A 14,564-nucleotide genomic window follows, 5' to 3' on the forward strand; every position below is an offset into this window, starting at 1 on the left:
TCCTTCAGTAGAACACAAGCTTCCTGAGGGGCTAGTTTTTATTTCTACCGCTGCATCCTTGGTGCTCAATAAATACTTATTGGATTGCATTTCTGGTTTTTCTCTCTTCAAACTGTTTAAAGCAGATTTTGTGCTTACTTCTCTTTAGATGTATTGTATTTCCTCCTTCCAGTTCCCAGCATTGTTCCTGTTAATGGAATTGCTGCGTTGAATGGAAGTGAGACAGGAGAAGCCGCATATGGTCTCAGGGAATTGCCATCTTCACTTCTAAATCATGTGTATGACTTATCTTGACCCTTCCTGAGGACATCCACTTCGGGGCCCCATCTAGGTCCTAAATATGCTAGCCCTCCTTTTTTCCCACAGTTTTGTTTCAATTCTTCTGATTTGAAAGTGTCATGTCATATAATTAATGTCATTTGACTAAAGTGAGTGAAGCTTGTTTGATCAGTGGCCACTGAAAGAGAAAACAGGAAGGAGATTTAGTCTCCTTTGCTGCAGCCCTAGGATGGTGCTATCACAATGAGCTCCCCTCTGATATCACAATGGACCTCATGAGCAACCATCCCAGTTCTAATGGTTTCCTTAAAGGTGGTTGCTGTTGTTGTTTGCCATTCATTCTCGAAGAGGACCATGACATCAGGAAAGCAATGCCATGACTTGCAAGTGAATTGGATTACAGTGAGCGAGGGCTGTGCATAGTCACCAGCCTCACTCTCGCCTCTGGGACCAGGGGCCAGATATAGATCAGGATGGAGGACTAGAGAAGGCCCCCAAATTGAAGGGGCTACATGGAAAAGAGAGGCAAAGAATGTTGGCCCTAGAGGTGTGAGTTCAAGTCTCAGTTTCCTTATATGTAAAAAGAGTGGGTTGACTAGATGGCCTCAGAGGGTCCTTCTAACTCTAAACCATTGATTCTAAAAGCTCATCATCAGTGTCTGAGACCCCATTTCTGAAGAAAGCTTGGACAAGAATGAAATATTCTGCTTTGTGACACCTGCCCACAGGCTGCTTAGAAGAGTTTAAATATCTAAAAACTCCTCTCTAGAAAAAGCATGTTATAACAGGGCACCAAAATATCCCAATTCTTCATTCTGAAGACAGGTGACCTTCTAGAGGCCATCTACCATAGAGCCAATGGATGTCATAAATTTCACTTGACAAATCACAGGAAAACCTGGCTACTGTCACATGACCGTGAGGTTTGGGGAGGAAAGGGGAGGGGGCTAGCAAGGAACTTATAAACACTGGAGAACAGTTTTATTAAAAACCATCTGCATTTTTAAAAATAAATAGCTTGTATTAAACAATGTGTAGAAAAAATTGTTGAAGGAAAGGATAATTTTTGTACTTCTATCCCCAGTGACTGGCACATAGGAAGTACTCAATAAATACTTTTAAAATTAAATTGAATGTTTATAAAGTGTTATTGTATGTTTTCGTGAAACCCATTATTCATTTTTCATTTTATCTATAATTTCTCCTTCAAGGCTCTGAAGATATCTCTCTAATAGGCATCTGCATTGTGAAAGCATGCCTAGTTTTGTTCAGCCAACCAGCAGGAGAGTAGGGAATCAAATCCTAAATTCAGAATCCTAGTCCTGGTTCTTGACTCTGAAACCTTCTCCATCCCCCTCTACTTTTGGTTTTGCTGTTATAAGGATGCTGATTTCATCCATGTGAGAGCTCCCTCCACCCAGGAAGTTGCTATGAATCTTTAAGAGAACTTCCTGTTGCTCAGGGTCACCAAGGTGGTAAGAGTCAGACTAGATTCAAATCCAATTACTTGTATGTAAATCTAGCATACAAATGGGAATACTGCCTGGTAAGCCTGGGCTGCTTCATTTTTAATCCCCATTATTGTTTTGGGGGAGAGCAAATAGACCTGTGAGATCATTGGTAGAGCAACTTCTCTGTGAAGAGAATGACCAATGCAGATTGTCACTTGCTACTTAGTCATCATTGAGAGATGGAGTGACTTATCCACAGTCACGCAGCCCCTATGTATCAGAGGACAGAGTTGAATATAGTTCTTTTTTGACCACAAAGAGAACAAAATCAACTCAAAAAAAGAGCAAGTGGATTTGGAGTCAGAGTATTTGAGTTTGAATCCCAGTTTCCCATGTGACCTTGGGCACGGTGCTGTCTCTCTGGTCTTAGTTTCTTTTCTCAACCATAAAATGAAGGGACTGGGCTAGATGGTCTCTGAGGTCCTGGAAAGTTCTAAAATGATGATCTATATGCACTATGCTTTCACATACTTAAAGATCATAAAGGTGAAAGTTCATCTTTCCTCCTTGAAAAGCTCGGGCCAGAATGTGGCCCAGAGTTTCAACATGGAAGGCAGGAATATTTAGACTTTTCCCCATTGGGAATGGGGGAGGGGGGAGCAGAAAAGCCCAACTGGGCTCATGGTTTTCCCCTTCCCAGTTTTAACTGCCCTTGCATTTTTCTGGCTGACTTCTGAATCCCAGGTCACAGGGTTGCCCCTGCTTTTCTACCTCCTGCTTCCTTCACCTGGGCAAAGCTTGCCTGCAGGTGCTGGTGTAATCAGATCCACTTGAAGTGGCTGCCTCCTAGAATCAAAGAGAAGGTGAGCTAGCATGAGGAGGTTGTAAACTGTTGACCTCTCTGCCCTGGTATTCTCTTCTACCAAACAACAGCTCCGAAGAAATACTGAATAAGGAAACCAGAAAGCATGTATTCGTGAAATTCAGATGGGTCAGTCTTGGGAAGTTGCCATTTCATAAACTGTGCCCCCTCTTTTGGGCAAAATGATGGCTCCACATCATTTGTTGTCATTTTTAACATCTGGAATTCCCTTTCCCTAAACAAACAGCTGACTGAGTCAGAGGAGGTTGCAAGCAGGGCTGGTTCCCCAGTGGCAGTGAGGCTGGTTCTCCAGGCTCTGCTCCAAATCCACCCGCACAGGCCTTGACTGGGAAAGGGTTAAGCTTTTCTGACTTCCAGATACAATGAAATTATGACAGGAGGAAAATTGAGCCATTTTAGCATGAAAATGCTTGTACAAATACTGTCGCGCCTTCCTTCTTACTTTCTTTAGAATGCCTGAGCCCTGGCTAAGATGACAGACATTTGACAGGTATCTGTAAGCACACAGCCCAGGCAGCTCATTAGGGTTTTTCTTCCTATGCATCAACTCACACAAAGGCAAAAACCCATTAGCATTGACTATTTTGCAGATTAGAAGAATTAAGGGCTTCAAACGTTGGCTTATAGCAAGCAATGTCATTTGTGAAGTGTTGTTTGCTTTATTATTTCTTTTTCTCTCCCTCTGAAATCAGGCTGACATGACTTTCGCTCCACGTTGGGCGTCCTGGGCATACTGGCGTCCGGGCTCATCGATGAAAAGAAACACAGTCCCTTTGATACACGACTAGAATGGCAAAAGGAGGAGTCTTCCCGGGCCTATTTAGGCTCATTAGAGACCTGATTATGATAGTTCTCTGGTGTAATCTTTAATCGACTTTGACACTGGATTCGCCCCGTTACAAATCCTGTCATGCAAATTAAGTCATTTGTGTTGTTTGATATGGAAAGATCTCCTATGAAATGAAAGATTAGTTCACAGATGAGGCACCAGAGACTGCTGCCCTTGTGCACACGGCACAGCTGATTACAAGGGTGAGAGCGTCCATTTTTATACTGCTATTCCTGTTTGAGGAAGGAGATTAAATTAAGGGGGCCTGGGGCCTGGCTGTGGGAGGGTTTGTCCTGCAACCTCCCTGGGCTTCCCAGACTTTGGAAATGGGGGCACAGAATATGGGTGCCAGAAGGATAGCTACCACACTGCCTGTTGATTTAACCTCTTTTCTGTTGGGTGGTGACACCCCATTTGGGCTGTATTTGGAAGAGATATGTTTTCTGGGCAGGTGATCAATGACAGTTGGTTAATTGGGATCCCATCTTGACCACCCAACCCTCCCCCACCTGCCTCCCCTTTAGAGTCAGTGTGTAAATGGATTATTTTCTATTATGGAAACCAATATCCCTCCTTCACACATATAATTCCTTAGTTTTTGCTTTTTACCGTGTTGGACAGTCATGCTTTGGGTGAGGTCTTTGACTTGAAGTAACTTAGAGGAGAAAGAAGAAGCAACTTAAAAATTTCAAGAAATGCCAAGATTTTGGTGCTACTCAGTTTTGGTTCAAATGGTCATGATTTATCTGTCCTTCAAATAATCAGACTACACTAACAATGAGTGTAGAATGGTAGATCTAGAAAGTAGTTCAGAGGTCACCTAATGCAAACCACTCATCTCAGAAATGAGGAAACTTCAGGTCAGAGAAGGAAAGTGATTTGCCTAGGGTCACCAGAGGTGAGATTTGAACCTAGGCTCCCTAACCCCAAAGCCAGTGACTTCATCACTGAACCAGGTCACCTCCAAGTGACATCATTTTAAGTTTAAATCTTATCATCTCTTTAACCCAGCTTAGTCTTTTCTGAATCCTTTGGGCACAAGAACATGGCACATCACAGACCTCTATTGCATTTCTCCTCTATTTTTACATCACTAGAATATTGTCGTATTGTAGTTCTTCCTCTCTGAGATTACTTTCCATTTATACTATATAAGTCTTGTATGCACATAACTGTTTACATATCGTCTCTTCCATTAGAATGTGAGCTTCTTGAGGACAGGGCCCAGACTTTTGCCTTCTTTTTGTTTCCCCAGTTTTTGATCTGAATTAGTAAAGAGAATTCCCTACATTGATAAAGTCATAGATGTTGCCAGTGCCCACCAATGTGGACACAGATGTGATAGCCCTGCCCCACCCCTATGGCTCTTTGTGTAATTGTCTGTCCCTAGGATACTATCAGCTCCTTGAAGGCAAAAACCCTCAGAGGTTGGCACAGTGGTCTGTGCCAGGAGTCGATTCAATCCAACAAGTGATTATTAAGCACCTATTGGGTGCCATGCTTTGTGGCCCAGGTACTGTGGTAGACTCCAAGGGTACAAAGACAAAATAAAAAAGTGACAATCCTAAACGCTTTTCTATTTTGGAGAAGTTATAAAATTTTGCTGACTTACAAAGTTCAGGTCATCATTTAAGGGCCCTTGGTGTGTTCCCCTGAATGACTTCATCATACACCAATTCGCGCACCCAGGCAATGGTTGTCAATCTGAGGGCATGGCAGTGTGGGGGGGGGGAAGGGGAGAAGGGGGTGCCTAATTATTGCAAAAGACCAAATTATCCACAAATAAACAGAGATATCTTATTTCCTCTTATCTCCTCTCCCCTGGTCACCACCCTGGTTTAGGCCTTCCTTATCTCTGGCTTAGAGAATTTCAAAAAGCTTCCTAACTGGGCTTCCAGTTTCCATCTCCTCCTTCATGAATTCCTTCATCAGTCCAGAATAAGATATCAGCTTAACTATATTGTGTCCCTACTCAAAATTCTTCTATGGCTTCCTATTGCCTTTAGAATAAAATGCAAGCCCCTCAGCTCCACCTGCCTCCAGCCCAGTTTTCCAGCTAATGTCACATCATTCCCCTCATACACTCTATCTTCTAGCCAAAATGGCTTACTTGCTGTTCTCCAAACTTCATATTCCATCTTCTGTCTCCCATGACTTTGCATAGATTACCTCCAAACCCTGAATAGCCTTTCTAGTCACCTTCTCCACTTAGAATCCTTAGCTTCCTTGAAAACTCAATTCACAAGCCATCTCCTCCAAGAAGCTTTCTTGATCCACCTAATTCGGTTCTTAGCTTGAAATTTGCAAATTTATTTTGAATAAATATTTTGCTACCTGTATTTCAATATAGTTGGTTTCTTCTGTAATCCTATGTTCTAGTTTTTGAATGGAAAAACATTATTTTGAGAAGGGGTCCATTGGACTCACCAGACTACCAAAGAAGTCCATAAACTAAAAACCGAAACAATTAAGAGCTCCTGCCCTCCTTATTTCTCTCTCTCTCTCTCTCTCTCTCTCTCTCTCTCTCTGTCTGTCTCTCCCTTTCCCTCCCTCTCTCTCCTCCTCTCTTCCTCCCCCTCTTTCTCTGTCTCTCTCCCTCTCTCTGTCTCTGTCTCTATCACTCTCTGTCTCTGTCTCTCTCTCTCTGTCTCTGTCTCTCTCTCTCTCTCCTTAAGTTCTCTTCTTTTTCCTTCTCTAGTTTCCATGTTGTACCTGTCACCCCCAATAGAACATAAGCTCCATGGAGGCAAAAGTCATCTTTTAAAAAAAAATTCTGAGTATATTCCCAGTGCCTAGCATGGTGCCTTGTACATACTAGGCATTAAATAAATATTTTTTGAATTGAATTTTAGACTGAATAAATAATGTCTACCACCTTTATGAATTATTTTGCAAATATATTCAGATGCTGTCATGACTAATAAAATACAAATTCACTGAAAAGTGCTATTGAATTCAAAGTTGCTTTTTGTCAAAATGTATTTTCTCAATCAACAAATACTTATGGTAAGTACAAATGTAATCAGGTGGGAGAGGGAGATCTGGGAAATTGTTCTGTGTGAAACAAGGGTGGGGGAGGGTTCTCCAACTCAAAAATTTGGAAACCATTGCTGTAGAAAGAGCCTACCTGGATTTCAGCAAAGCATTTGACCAAGTCTCTCAAGTCATCCTTGTGGACAAGATGGAGAGAAGTTGGCTAGAAGAAAGTATAGTTCATTGTATTGTGAATTGGTTGAATGACTAAAATGATGGTCATTAACAACTCAATATTTGAAGGTGGTTTCTACTGAAATGTCCTTTAGGAACTGTCCTTGGTCCTGAGCCTTGTGGCATGTTTATCAATGACAGAGGCATAGATGGCCTACCATTAGTCTTGCAAATGCCACAAAACTGAAAGGCAGAGTTAATGTGGGAATTGCGAAGACTTTTTCTACTTTTTAATTAAACATTTTTTGCTCACTAAGCTCTTCCTGTAGGATTCTCCATACAGAAAAACTTCATTTACTTCATTTTTTATAGTCTCATGCAAAATAGTGTGAGGTAGTAGATAAGGAGATTGCTTCAAAGTTAGGGAGATGGGTTCAAGTTCAGACTCTGGCACATATTGGAGGTTTGAATCTAAGTCACAACCTCTCAGCACCCACAGGAAACTCTCTTGGCCTTAAGATGTAGATCAGGTGCCTATCTACATTTGCAAAGATAATCCTGACCAGCAGTTCCCTAGTCGAAAGAAATCATGTCTACTCCAAAAAAACGTCATGGTCTAAAAGCTATACATCATCCCTTGTAAATATGGACTGCAGTAAATCAATACTTTGGCTTCTCTGGACTTATTTTTGCTGCATCAAAAAGAGTAAGAAGATGATATGACAGAGGGTCCCCATGCCACAGTTAGAGTTGTCCCCCAACATTAGCCCCTTTCTCTTATTTATGAACTTGGCTTGCATAGTTTCTTTTCATAAACGATTTACAAATAAAAACAAAAAAATATTCTAAAATTACTGTTCAATAAAAGGTCAGGTTGAATTCAATATGTCTTTCAGAAAACATTTAAGATGTTCTGGATTTCAGGCAAAGGAGAAGTACTCCATGCAATGCAGAGGTTGTCATGGAAAGTATCTTTGTTTGAATACTAGCGTAAATAGTCATTTAAAATCTCTTTTCAACATTCATAACACAAGTTAGAGTGGTATCCAGCAGCTTTACCCAACATATCCTTTTTTTAATAGGCATGCTTTGTCTTTCCAATGAGACATACCTCTGTTTCAATGAATTTTTATCAAATTTGGGGGTTTTTTCCCCTGTTGGCTAAATAGACATCAAAGTAGAGGAGTTTAAAATGAAATAAATATAGCCCTCCCCCAAGCCAGGAAGTTTTGCCTACCCATTACCTGTCTGTGAATGATGTTCTCATGGAAGACAAATGTTTAGACACAAATCCTATTTTCTAAAATTCCATGAGCAAAGCCATACAGAAAACCATGATAGTTAGGCCTCCACCTCACACCCAAATTACTATGTATTTTACCTTGTTCATGTCTTTGCACTTACTTATCTCTGTATATATCCTATCTCCTTACTGCCAACCCTTGACTAGCAGTAGAATGTAAGCTCCCTAAGGGGAGAAATTGTTTCTCCTCCTCCTCCTCCTCCTCCTCCTCCTCCTCCTCCTCCTATTCTTCTTCTTCTTCTTCTTCTTCTTCTTCTTCTTCTTCTTCTTCTTCTTCTTCTTCTTCTTCTTCTTCTTCTTCTTCTTCTTCTTCTTCTTCTTCTCCTTCTCTTCTTCCTCCTCCTCCTCCTCCTTCTTCACCTGGCACATAAAATGTCCTTAACGAAGTTGAATTGAGTCAATCTCTGGAGCAAGAAAAAGAACCTCTCCCCCAAAACAAGTTCAATAATCACTCAAAAGAGTTGAGCCTAACTATGCACAAAGGAAGAATTCAAGTCATTAAGCAGTTACTGGGTTACTATGAGCTATTATTATTAGTTATTAGGTGTCTATTACATGCTGGGTCCTGGGGATAAAAAGATAAAAATGAAACAGCCTCTTCCCTCAAGGAGTTTCTGCTCTAATGATGGTGGAGAGAAGGGTGGTGGTGGCAGGGGAGATGCAGCATTTTGCAGAGAAGCGAGTCCAAGGTCATTTGAGAAAGGGGAGAACACCAACCACTAGGGCAAGGATTCTTAAAGTGGAGTCAATAAGCCATTCTTAATATTTTGATCACTACATTTTAATGATAGGCTTCCTTTATAATCCCATGGGTTTTGTTTTATGTCTTTAGAAAGATGATTTTGAGAAGGGGTCTCTGGGCTTCACTAGATCACCAGAGTTCTCCAGGACTCAGAAATAAGTTAAGAATCCCTGCACTAGGGGAATTGTTAAAGGCTTGAAGGAAGTTAAGGACTGAAGAAAAGACAAGGAGGAAATGTAGCCAGTGCATAGGCATAGAGGTGGAGATACAATGCCAAGTCTGCAGAAAAGCAAATAGACCTGTTTGTTTAGAATGTAGGGTACAGAACAGGGAACAAGACAAAGTGAGACTGAGGAGATGTAATGAACATTTGCTGTCCAGCTTGCAATATGCAGGTGGATAGAAAACCCATAAAATTGGACAATCAGTGAATATTTCCTTGGCTAGATGCTGAATCTGTACAAGGAATTGGGTCCAGAATTAAAGAGGAACACAAGAGTGGGGTGTATTATAATACAGACTTGTCCAGGGAGCTCCAGAGAAGAAAACTCCTTCTGCCAATGAAGACCAGCAATTGTTCGGCAATTTAAAATCTTAGAGAGTTTTCTCAGGGCATCAAGCATTTAAGTGATTTATCCAGGATCATTCCTTTAGGATGTGCCAGAGAGAGGATTTTTAACCTAAGTCTTCCTGATTCTGAGTCCAGTTTTTCCCTCCAGGCCCAATCTCAGCTGACCTAAATCACATTACTTCTCAAGGAAATTGCACAATGATTTTCAATGGTCCCAAGCTTCTCCTCAAACATAATTTTATTTTTTAGAAAATAACCTTTTTAAAATCCATATTCTTTTGGTGATGCTATCTAGCTACCAGACATGGTTAAACACAGTTTCTGAAGAATTATGATTATGGTTCACCCCAAAGGCAATAGAAATGAATACACTGGGTATAATAAGGCTGCATTTTGTCCACAAAGAGCTGCACAGTAGTATCATAGAGGCCAAGACCACTGCGATGGATGAGCAGACAAGGGGATGGATTTGTCCTCTAGGAAAAGCAAGAGATAACTATTGGACAGCTTGTGTGCTCCATTGGAATAGGTACATCAAGAGCTCTAGATACAGGGATATAGCACATTGAGAGGACTCCATGGCAGTCTGGGGCCATGGAAAAGAATTGCCCAGGATGACGAGGTGGAAACGCTTGTGATCTGCACCATTGAAGGAAGTGCTAACACCAATCAGAGCCCATATTCATCCAGGTATCAAAGTATATAGAATGATGCCAGCTGCCTCTGAACATTAGATACGAGGCATCCTGAGCTCCCATCTTACAATCGGGGTTTTCTCCTTGTGATTACTACCGTTAGTAGTGATCCATTATTTGAATTTGTTGAATTAAGGAGTCACGAAGTTTAGAAGGTACTGACAGCTCTTCAATCCTTCAACAGCACAGACACACATGGAAGAAATAACACTTAACACGAAATTAACAAATGATTTGAATGATGTCCGACAAAATCAGCATCATGCATGGTCATTTCAGGTTCACAATTGTTGTTTCTAACAGTCCCTATCTAATGAATACACTTCTTATCAACTAAATAACCATTGGTTTGGGAACAGAAAGGCCCATCTGACAGCCAAATGTTGGCTAAGATAGTTTCACTTAAAGTGATTTTATTTGTGACTTTTTGGGGGCCAGACCATAGCATTACAAATATTGTTTTTAGTATTGCTTATGCATCATTAATCTTTGATCTGAAAATTCACACTTTATTCACATAAGCTATTTGATTTAGATATATTCACCAGGAAATTGTTCACTAGATGGTAGTTTGGTTTTGGCCATAGCCATCCATGGGTACAATCTGTTAAGACACAAAGATACTGTAATATTTATTGATTGAGGGAGACCTACACCAGTGAAGTAATTAAATCAACATGTCATATTATTATGAATTTTATTTCACATACATAGGGTTAATCTTTAAAAAATGGAACACATTCCATACTTTATAACACCAGTCAATGGGAAAGTAGAATTCACTTAGCAGAAATTTACTTTAGAGTATTTTTCCATCCCAGAACACATCCGTGCCAGTAAGCAAGAAGAGAGATGCCTGTGTTATCTTTAGTGAAACTTTAGCAAAATACTATAGACAATTCGCTTCTCCAGTACTCTGAAATAGCTTATTTACTTTTTGAAAAGACATACAAAATGCCAAGGGAACAGCTTACCTGACAATAGGATCTGTCCCTTTAGTGATATTTGCAGGCTTACAATTTGAATGCAATCCAACTTATGTATCTCATACAACCAATATCATAATTATTCACATTTCTATGGAGCTTTAGGGCAGCTAGGCGATGCAGTGGCTAGAGTGCCAGGCTTGGAGTCAAGAAGACTGATCTTCATGAGTTCAAATCTGGCCTCAGACATTTATTAGCTGTGTGATCCTGGGCAAGTCATTTAACTCTCTTTGCCTCAGTTTCCTAATGTACAAAACGAGCTGGAGAAGGACATGGCAAACCACTCTAACACCTTTGCCAAGAAAACCCCAAATGGAGTCATGAGGCATGAGATATGACTGAAAATGATCCATTAACAACCAAAATATAGAGCTCTGAGGTTTGCAAAGCCTTCTGCTCACAATAAAGTTCATACTGAGCTAAGGCATTAAGAGGATCACTTCTCATTTTACATGTTGGGAAACTGAGGTCCAGAGAGTTAAATCCCTTCTCCATGGTCACACAATTATGAAATGTCTGAGGAGTGGGGCTCACGTCCACATCTAAGTTCAGACCTCCCTAGATGAGATTGTCCCACTCATAATCTTTTGCATTTGGGTACCAGCCTACAGTTTAAAATATCAGTTGACTTCTTGAGTATCTCCCAGTTTCTGGAACGAATGCAGATATGCCAATCCAGTGTCTTTCTGGACTCATTTGTTGCATCCCCATACCAGAGACTGTGAACAATGTGCTAATGGAGTCCCCATAAAAGGTAATAACAAAAAGGTTTCCTTTAATTACGTGAGTCAAGCTTAGAATAAATTAGAATATAAATCATTTGTATTTATTTATGTGTAATTTATATTTATTAACAATTTGCATGAATTTTATGAAGACATTTCAATAAGGTTTGTTTAATAAAACTCACACTGGGTTTTGCTGATGAAAATTGAGGTGTATTGTAATCTGATGCTAATGGGTCACTGGCCAGGATTTGGATAAACTGAGTGTCTTTATGCATCTCAAAGGAATCTGTAGCTTTCTCTCTCCTGGAGACCATCCTTCTGAGAACAGCTGGTGATTTCTCTGCCTGGTGGCTTAATGCTGTTTGGACCTTAAGGACCTAAACCCCTTTGTCTGATTCTAGCTTTTTGATGAGGAGATGCTCTGTTGCTATCCTTTCTAACAGCTCATCAAACCAACCTGACTTCATCTTCTGTGCTTTCCCAAGTAACTTGAGACCTCATCTCAGGCTAGAAGAGACTTAACCCATTTCTTCACTACCCATCAATCTGTAGATATGTATTAAACTTTTGGACTATTTGTGGCCACCTTGTGACAGAGTCTTCTGAGCTCATATTTGTCTTATCAGCCACAGGTGGACACAGGATGTCTTTTTGGTCCTCTTCAAGAATACCTACTTAAGCACCTGCTCTGTACCAAGGCAGGGCATGGAGGAAACAAAGCCACCCTGGGAGCCAGCCACTAATCACAGAGACTGAGTTTCAAGCTTGCTTTGTGACCCAAGATCAGTTAACTATCTAGACAATCTTCTAAAATTAAATTGCAAAGAAGGCTCCAATCTGCATTGGTAGAAGGAGTTTACTCATTTGGGAGTTCCCTGCATTGAAGAAACCACAGGCTCAGTCCCCATTCCTATTCCGTATGTGCCAGGCAAAAGAGATCCAAATAAAATGAATGAAATCATTTCTACATCCCAACAGGGTAGACAATAAAGACATATGTAAACATACACAAAATAATTAGGAGAATAAATACAAGGGATTTTTTTAAAAGGAGGAGTGTAGTATTTAAGGGAATTAGGAAAGGCTTCATGTAGAAGGCAGTACTTGAGCTCAATCAACCGAACAGCAAGCTTCCTGCCTGCTATGTGTCAGACACCATTCTGAGGGCTAGAGGTCCAAATATCAAAGTGGGTTAATCATTAGTTTGTATATTTCGAACTGCAAAGGAACTCAGAGTCATCTAGAACCTGCTCTCAAGGAGCTGACATTGTACTGCATCACTTTAGGAAGCAGCTAACTTGCTCCTCATCTTCACGTATGTCAGACTTTTGAGGGTGATCTGGAGCATAGTGGGAAATTTTTCACCCTTTTCTTTAGGAATCCTATTCCTCTGGGGAAATAACAGAGGAGAGCCTTCTTTCATTCTCTGGCAGTGTGGTCTTTTAGGATTTGCTGTTCATTCGGTCAACATACAATTTTTGAGTACTTATTTGGTACATGACTCTGCAGGGATACAAAAAGTGTACATAGAGATATAGTTAGGGTGATACAGTCTGAACTTTAGCCCATGGCCCTGAATTAAGGAGTCATGAAATTTAGAAGGTACCGACAGCTCCTCAGTCCTTCAACAGCACAGACACACATAGAGGCAATAACATTTAACACAAAATTAACAAAGACAAGCAGGCAGACTAGGGAGAAACCAGATGGCCAGCTGGAATGAGTTCATTCCCCAACCTCTATGCCTGTACCCTTCCCCTCGCACCAACAGAGATCATGCTTCATGCTGCTTCTCAGGAAGGCATGGCTTCTATTACTTCCAACAAGAGCAAAAATTTCTCCTTAATGATCTGGAATCAATGGTCCCTGCTTCCTCTAAATATGGAAGATAAGACACAACTTATCAGGTAGGATATGACCAGTGCCCTGTGAGAGATACCAAAAATAGGTACTCTAGTATTCTCAAGGAGGGAACAATTGCTTAGAGATAAAGTTAGTGCTGAGATTCAATGGTAGTGTTCAGGAACCTACAATTCTCACTGGCGTTTGTTACAATGACTGATGGGTGGATAAGCGTAGTCCCATTGAAGGCTTACTCATTCTTTTGTAGGTTGTTGGTTGTAGTTTTTAACTATCCCAAATGTGGTATGTGGCTGGACAGACTACATATGTGGCCGAATTAGTCCATTGGTACATAGACATGGATGATTCAATTCGACAAACACATGTCAAGCACCAACTATGTCCAAGGCACTATTCTAGGAGCTTGAGCTAGAACTATTGAAACAACGGCATGCCTTCCCTCCTTAAGGAGGTTATATTCTACTGGAGTTCAGGGCAGGGATGACAAAACACAAAGATGCAGAGTATAAGGAAAACTCAAGAGAACACTCATGACTGGATGGGGGAGGGGTTAAGGAAGGCTTTGCTGAGTCCATGGTACTTGATGAGAGCCTTGAAGGATGAGACAGTGCAGACGGACTATGAGCTGGAGGCAGAATAGCATAGGAAACAGAATTCAGGCTGGGAACATTCTTGGGAATTTGGATCTACTTCAGTGATTCCTTAAACAAAACCCTCCATTCTCCTCTTGATGCTGTCTAGCTACAAATCAATCAATCCATTGGTACTGAGTAAGCACTGAGTGTTAAGTACAGTGCCAGGGACCCTGGTACTCAAAATGATCCCTGACCTCCAGTTGTTTACATTTCATCGAATATAATTATGAAATACTTCCAGCTCTGAAAAATCAAAATTTGGGTGACCCAAAGGGTGATGGTAGCTAGGTAGCACAGGGGGTAAGAGTACTGAACTAGGAGTTCAAAGCTTACCTCAGTCACTTACTAGCTATGTTACCCTGGGTAAGTCACTTAACCTCTCTCAGTCTCAGTTTCCTCATCTGTAAAATAAGGATAGAAATATCACTTACCTCCCACGGATATAGTGAGGA

This window comes from Trichosurus vulpecula, chromosome 5, assembly GCF_011100635.1.
Source record: "Trichosurus vulpecula isolate mTriVul1 chromosome 5, mTriVul1.pri, whole genome shotgun sequence".
NCBI classification, from domain to species: domain Eukaryota; kingdom Metazoa; phylum Chordata; class Mammalia; order Diprotodontia; family Phalangeridae; genus Trichosurus; species Trichosurus vulpecula.